This window comes from Psammomys obesus, unplaced genomic scaffold (assembly GCF_907164565.1).
Source record: "Psammomys obesus unplaced genomic scaffold, mPsaObe1.curated_primary_1811, whole genome shotgun sequence".
In the NCBI taxonomy this organism is placed as follows: Eukaryota; Metazoa; Chordata; class Mammalia; order Rodentia; family Muridae; genus Psammomys; species Psammomys obesus.
In genome coordinates this window covers 14,221,522-14,229,219 of record NW_026596143.1, presented here as the reverse complement: position 1 = coordinate 14,229,219, position 7,698 = coordinate 14,221,522, and positions in this window count along the sequence as shown.

Below are 7,698 nucleotides of genomic sequence, written 5' to 3'. Positions count from 1 at the left end.
AGGTGCTAGGATTACAGATGTACTGCTGTCCTGGCTTGTTACATGGTGCTGAGGATCAAGTCATGTCTGCAGGCGTGCACAGCAGACTCTTTATTGACTGTGCCCTCTCTTCAGACCCTTACCTTCTTGGTTTTTGCTTTTCAAGACAGGGTTTCTCTGTCTTAGCCTTGGCTATCCTGGACTCACTCTGTAGACCAGGCTGGCCTTGAACTCACAGAGATCTGCCTGGGACTAAAGGCATACACCATTCACATTATGAAACTTATCTTCATATCTTCATCTTATCTCTTGTTACACTTCAATCATCTGACCAATGCTCCCTTTAAAAATTGCATCTATCCGAGGAAATACTTTTACTCTGAGGTCTCATTTCTTCAATCAGTCTCAGAGTTTAGAAAAATCTATGGTGTCACGCTGGAACTGACTTAAATGCACAGACAGATTCTATGCACATTAATTGGAGAGTGGAGGTAAAAAAAATAAATAAATAAAGAGCTTTGCCTGAGAGGACACAGGCAAACACCCCAGTGTAAACACCCCAGTGGGAATGACAGCCCTAAGACAGGCTGACTCTCTTCCTTCCTAACTATAGTCTCATTTCCATCTTCCCCCTGCTCTTAATTCTGCTTTCTATAAGGTCTTGTTTTCCTTCATAAGTTCCTTGTATTAAGTCTACATAAAGAAAACCTCTTTATTGGCTTAACTTGACCGTTCAACTTAAAATAATGTATGATGCACTATTTCCCTTCGGTCACTGGTACATAGATGAATTATGCCACACACAAGAGATCTCATCACCAAAGAGTGTGTTAAAGACTTAACCACAACCATGGAAGGCACAGTTGACTAAGAGGCACAAGCCAAAGGGAAGCTGGAGCTGCCTTCTGTGGCTTTCATTGGGTTTGGATGGATGAAGCTAGGAGGTGAGAGGAGGCAAAGGGAAGCAGAAAGAGGGGCAGGATGAGTGCTGGTTATAGGAAATCGCCCACCACACCAGAGGCAGGAGGACATGAGAGAGCCCTGCTTTTGTCACTGAGTTCCGCCATGGCAGCTCAGTCTCCAAGTGGGTTCCTTAGTAAGGGGAACAGGGATTATCTCTGACATGAACTCAGTGGCTGGCTCTTTGGTCACCTCCTCCTGAGTGGGGAGCAGCCTTGCCAGGCCACGGAGGAAGACAATGCAGCCAGTCCTGATGAGACCTGATAGGCTGGGGTCAGATGGAAGGGGAGGAGGACCTCCCCTATCAGTCGACTAGGGGAGGGGCATGGAAGGAGATGAAAGAGGAAGGTGGGATTGGAAGGAAATGAGGGAGGGGGCTACAGCTGGATACAAAGTGAAAAACTGTAATTAATATAAAAAATAAACATTTAATTAAAAAAAGATTTTAGAAGAGGAGGACCTCCCCTATCAGTGGACTTGGGGAGGGGCATGCGTGAAGAAGGGGGAGGGAGTGTGGGACCGGGAGGGGAGGAAGGTGGGGCTTATGGGAGGATACAAAGTGAATAAAGTGTAATTAATAAAATAAAATAAAATTTTTTTAAAAAAGATTTTAGAATTCAGCCCATGAGGAAACAAACAATTTAAGCAAAGTACTTTAATTCGCTTTAAGCTTTTGTGCATCTTCATGAGGGAACAAACTCTGGAGTTTTATTTGTCTCAGTGGTTCTTGGTCTTCTTGTTTACTTTTTCTTGCAGCACCTGACTTTAGGGAGGCCACAATTGCCAATCTGCCGGAAACCCCCAGTGCATGGACCCCAGCATATGCCTCCATTGGTGAAACAAGTTAAAGGATTGTTGATTCTTTGGGTGAAAGCTGAAAGATGAGTAAGAAGAAAACATGTTAGAGTGAAAGCATCCTATCAGAAATGCATATCCATGTGGTTTTATCTTGAAAAAATCCCGGCAGGCTTCCTCCTCCCACTTCCCCACCCCCACCCCTGAGACTGGGACTTCTGTTTCATCAGGGTTTAATATGGTTCTTGACAGAGACTGGCACTGCAGCTATAAGGGGGTGCTGGCCCAGGCACCCCGATGTTGACAGGACTGCTCCACGCCTGACTGCCTGCAGCTTTCAGGGCAGTCAGAGGCTCAGTAAGGATTCCGTGTGAGTCCCCAGCTGCTTCACACGTTTGCCTCTGCTTCTCCGAACACGCGCCCCTTGTTCTAGTATCAGAAACAGCCAGTGGGTGTGTGTGTGCCGGTCCATATACATGTGTGCACACCCATACAGAGGCCAAGGTTGGCATAAGATGTGCTCATCAATCACTCCCCTCCTCAGTGTTTGACAGAAAGCCTCTCACTGAACCCGGAAGTCACTGGGCAGGTGTGCAGTGGGCCCCTGAGATCCTTGCCAGTGCTAGCATTCCAGATGTGCACCAGCTCTCTCTGCTTCTGCATGGACAATGGGGATCCAAACTCAGATTTTCAAACTTGCACAACAAACAGGTTTACTCACTGGCTCATCTTCCTATTTTTAACTAAAAAATTAAACTTCTGGTTACCTATTGTTAACTAAGTATTTGACCCGAAACTTGTCATATACAATTTGTTTAATGATAACTTGACTCCTAAGTTACAAGGGAAAACAAAACTCAAAAAAAAAAAAAATGTCTGGTGCAGTTTCAGGCATTTGCTTCGTTCTTTCATTTCACATTCTCTCTGGCTTGTTTTAGTCCCTTCTCTTGAGTTGTCTATCCCTTTTATTCTGTTTCCCTAATGTCAAGGATTAAATACAATTTGGACCCTGGAAAGATGGCTCAGCAGTTAAGAGTGCATGCTGGTCCCACAGAAGACCTGAGATCAGTTCCTAGTACCATCTCAGACAGCCCACACCTGCCTATAACTTCATCTCTGAGAGATTCGATGTCCTTTTTATGGCCTCTGTGGGTACCATACTCCATAGCACATATACATACACAGATACACACATGTACCGGTAATTTAAGAGGAAATTAATCTTTCCCGGAAAATACAATTAAGACAGAGTTTGAGAAGCTGTTTTCCATGGCCTCCCCTGAGCTGGCAGCCTCATCCTGCTGTAGAAAGTGTGTGCATTAGGGTCCTCCATGGGGGTGGGGGGACAGGAAGTTCTCAGATGGAGACTGGGCTGGTTATTCTGCAGGACAAACTAGAGTAAGCAGAGACTCTGAACCTCAAGTGTAAAGGTTTCTACGTGAATCCGTTTTTCCTCAGATAAGAACCAATCTTTCTTCGGGTTATTTTTTTTTTAAGTTACCTATACAAGACTCATTTCAAGTTTAGCGTGAGGTGTTAGGAAATGGAAGACAGGTGCTGCCAATCCGCTCAGAAAGAGTCTACATTAGGCAACTTCAAAGTGAAAAAGAAAGGGTCTTTGGTTCATGTTAGTAGTCCCACAGTGCACATTGTCTAAAATGTGCTTAGAAGAAAGAAAGAAAACAGGAAGATAAAGAGGAGGAATGAAAAGGGGGAGAGAGGAAAGAGAGAGAGATAGAGACAAAGACACTGTCTCCCATTTCCCTTTGGAACCACACTATTCCCCTGCCTCACCTGCAAGAGGTGACAGCAGCACCAGGAGAAACGCAAAGAGGAGGTGATGGATCCTCATGACTGAAGCCAGGTGAGTTGCAGAGACGAAGAGGGAGCTGAGCTCAGAGACTTATATAGGTCCAGGTGCTGGCTCCTGGGTAGAATTCTACACTGACTAGAACCCCAGTAATTACAGTGATGAAACACTGAGAGCCTAACCTCTCTTGCCAAGGAGTGGCCCTTTGAGAGCACACTCAGTGTCTCTTATGCAAATGGGGGAGCTCCAGAAGATTTCCTCCTACACTGGACACAAAGGGCAGTTTCCTGCCTTACTTCTTTAGGTGTGACAAACCCAGGCTACCCTGGAACACTCTTACCACTCACAATGTGACTTTACCTGCCTGTTCCTCAGAGCTTTAACTTAGTCATCTCAGAGTCTGGCAACAGGCTTAGGCCCCAGTGGGAACTAATGTCACATGGAGGCATCTAATCTTGGGCATACTCAGCTGCTGGCTGCAATAGGACGTGAGCCAAGCCAAGGTTTCCCACACTCTTCCAGGTCAGAACATGGGTCTAGTCTCCTAGGTTTCTCCAAATTGCCGCACAATAATGAGAATCATTTACTGGAAAATCTCCAGGAATCCACACAACGTGATGGGCATGGAGTCAGGTAGGTATGCTGTTTCCTCTTCCAGAGAAAGCAGTAAATTGGCAACATCTTACCTGAACACGTCTCCTTATGCCCACCAAGAACAAAGCGGTGAGTGATTGGTCTGGCCACCATGTGACATGCAACCCCAAGGGGCTTGATAGCCTTTGGGGATGTGGTTCTTGGCTTTCTAAGACAATGTGACTGTAGAGAAGATAGGTCAAGTTTGCTTTGTGGACTCTATTATGAGAATCCATAACAGTGGGGCTCCAGTCTTCCCCACCATCTCCCTCTTGCTCTTAGTGGCTCTTGGCTGAGTGAGATCTCTTGTCTTTTCCACAATCAAGTTGTTCATTTTTAACCTAGAAAACCAATGACAGTAATCAGAACATAACCCATTCAAAGAACTGAGAGATGAGCATTTTTTCTCAGGGAAAATAAGTTATATTAATCATGACTTCTTCCTCTCCACGGGAAGATTAAACAAATAATCAGGCAGAAATCTGATCAGTCTTGACAAAGGCTGCTATGGAGTTCCCAGCAAAGAGATTTGAGGCTGGACAATGAGCACTTTAGACACACACTAGACAGCTTTACTCTTACCGCTGTGCTCTGAAAACACATAGTACTGGAGTGAGTAGAGATATTTTAAAAAAGCATACCATAAACATATTTTAAAATCATATGCAGCAGGTATGCATATTTGTGGAATAGTGTGTAGTATTTCAATATATGCATACAGTGGGCAATGATCAAATCAGGATAATTAGCATATCCATCACTTCAAATTGCCTAATTTTACTATAACAAGAGTAGCGTCAATCCCCTTTCATTAGCTCTAATATACCATAGATACAGTGGAAAACAGGAGTTAATTCTCTTATCTGTTTTTTTCTTTTTTTTTTAACACTAACTTCCCCTCACCACTGTCTTTCTCTGGTCACCATTAGCCTACACTGTAATTAGAGGCATTTTTAAACATAGCCGGTGATTGATCAGTAATGACGGTTTGATCCAAAGAGGAAGTTTCTGATGGATCAGGGAATGGCAGGGTTGGGTTAGGGAGCTGCTGCAAGTTATAAACAAATTCCTCTCTGAGGCTGGAGAGCTGCCAACTAATGTCACACCCCTTTTCGAGATCTTGTTTTCCTGTGTGATGCTGGCTTGTATTGAAAAGCTCGCTCATTCACTAAGCTGTTTCTTCCAGGCCAGAGAAGCACATACAAAACCTGAATGTGGAGAGATAATTGTCTGAAAGCTCAGCCTCAAAGAATACTCCATCCTCTCTATTTGCCCAGTTTCCTCACTTTTTGTGCAAAGAGCAAATGCGTTCATTTTCTTTCAGTGTGTCAAAACACTTTTGACAAATCAGCTTTGATGGGAGAAAGGTTATCTCAGCTCAAGGCTCAGAGAATCAATGGGCACCACCATTTTGTGGATCTGTCATAGCAAGGAGCGTGCGGTGAGGTAGAGTCCCTCACCTCCTGGCAACCAGGAAGCAGAAGGGAGGGGGATGGTATGCAATACCCACCTTTGTGTGTGTCCAAAGACCTAGCTTGAGTCTACTAGGCTCATCAGCACAATGGCCCTCCGTCTCCCAGAGGAGCCTCTGCTAACCAAAACCCTAACACCGCTCTTTCTGTGGATGTTTGGGATCTCAGCCAAGCCAGGAATGGCAGTGAACAGCCAGGAGAACTACATTTGAACTACATAATAACTGTGAGGCCAGCCTGAACAGTTTAGAGAGACCCTATCTCAATCTGTGTGGGAAGAAAACAAAGTTGTGGAAGAGGAGCTTCTGTTAAAGACCATTTACCCAGCACATGCGAGGCTCATAGTTCACTCTCTAGTATCATGAAAAAAAATTAAAATTACATATTTATTTTTTTGAAACAGGATTTCTCTCCCAGAATTCACCCTGTGAACCAGGGTGGCCTTGAACTCAGAGATCTGTATGCCCCCAAGTGCTGAGATTAAAGGTATGTGCCATTGCAGCCCAGAAAAAAAAAAAAAAAAAAAAAAACTAAAAAATTCCTGAGTCTCCAGCACTTGGGGACACAGAGACAGGCATATCTCTGTGACTTTGAGGCCAGCCTGATCTACAGGCTACACAGAGAAACCCTGTCTTGAAAAAAAAAAAAAAAGAATCCTGAGTCACAGAAATCTATTAGACTTTTTCCTAATTATCACATCATATGTTTCTTTAGAAAAACATTCCCTCATACAGCACAGTCCTGTTTATATACATGAAGAAGTAATCCTTAATTTAATGTAGTATCTGGCCAATACCCATATACCTCCCATTTTTACAAGTAAGATCTCATTAGCTATTGATTTAATTCCTGGATCATTTTAAGTCTAAACACACATTTGAATTAGGTTAGTGTGACTATTTATTTGTAGGCTTTTATTTTGCTTTTGAGCAAGCAACCTTATAATGTAGGGGAGAGGCTTTAGTGGAGTCAGTGGTTCCCACATTAGCACGCTTAGCATTAGCTCTAGCTCATCCTTTCTGGATGACTCATCTGCTTCCACTTGGGATCAGAACAATGTGCTGTCATTTACAGACCCACCCATACACATGTGGATTTCCCAGAAAGCCCTGTGGCAATCCCAAGGAGCAGCCAGTAGCACTTTCCTGGATGACGTCTGTCCTGTTTTAGACCCAGTGAGTGAGTGAGGTCTTGATAAAAAAAAAGGAAGCAAAGATGATCTGAAATGCACAAGAGAGGGGGAGGGGAGGGAAAGAGAGAGAAGGGAATATTACCTTTTCCCCCCTTTCTTTGAGGACAAACACCTCCAAGAGATGGCGACATCAGCATAACTGTTGAGGACAGTTGGACTGACTGTCTCTCAAGAGCTCTTGTACCTGCAGCTCATGCTTCTCTCTTTACGTGGGCGAAGGTGACTTCTTGTGGCTACTAAGCCCGCCTGAAAGAAACCTCCAGAATGGATTTCCTCACCACCACCAAAGGCAGAATGACTATTCTGCCTCCACCTGGAAGACCACACACCACCATAAACAAGGACCCCTCCCCAGAGCATGGAGATGAGGTTGCACAGCTTTTGGAGTGAGCTTCAAACTGCGGGTACAGTAGTAACTGACCAAGCTGGGAGCTGGGGAGAGTAGACTCATGGCCCTTCTCTCTTAAGGTGAGATAAAACCACACCCCCATATCTCTCATCTACACTTGAGGAAAGCAAATAGAGTCTGTGTCTCCACAGGCTGTTCATTCACCCAGGCAAGGGAACGCCTGCTGATGGGCTTTCAAAAAGGAACTCTTTCTGGAAAATAAGATGAAACCACATGATGATTTCAGTGTTTCTTTTTTAAAATGGTTTTTCATCTTTCTTCTAATCCTGATTGGGGGGGGGGTGGCGTGAGGGACAGAATTCAGGGCCTGAATGTTGTGGGGTATCACACAGGGCCCTGAAATAGAAGGAGGGTGTTGTTTAGTGTCACACTCTGTTGCCATCATCTTAGCTTTTTCTTTTCTCTTAACTTGGCATTTTGTCAGTGACATACAATGAGACCATGGAGA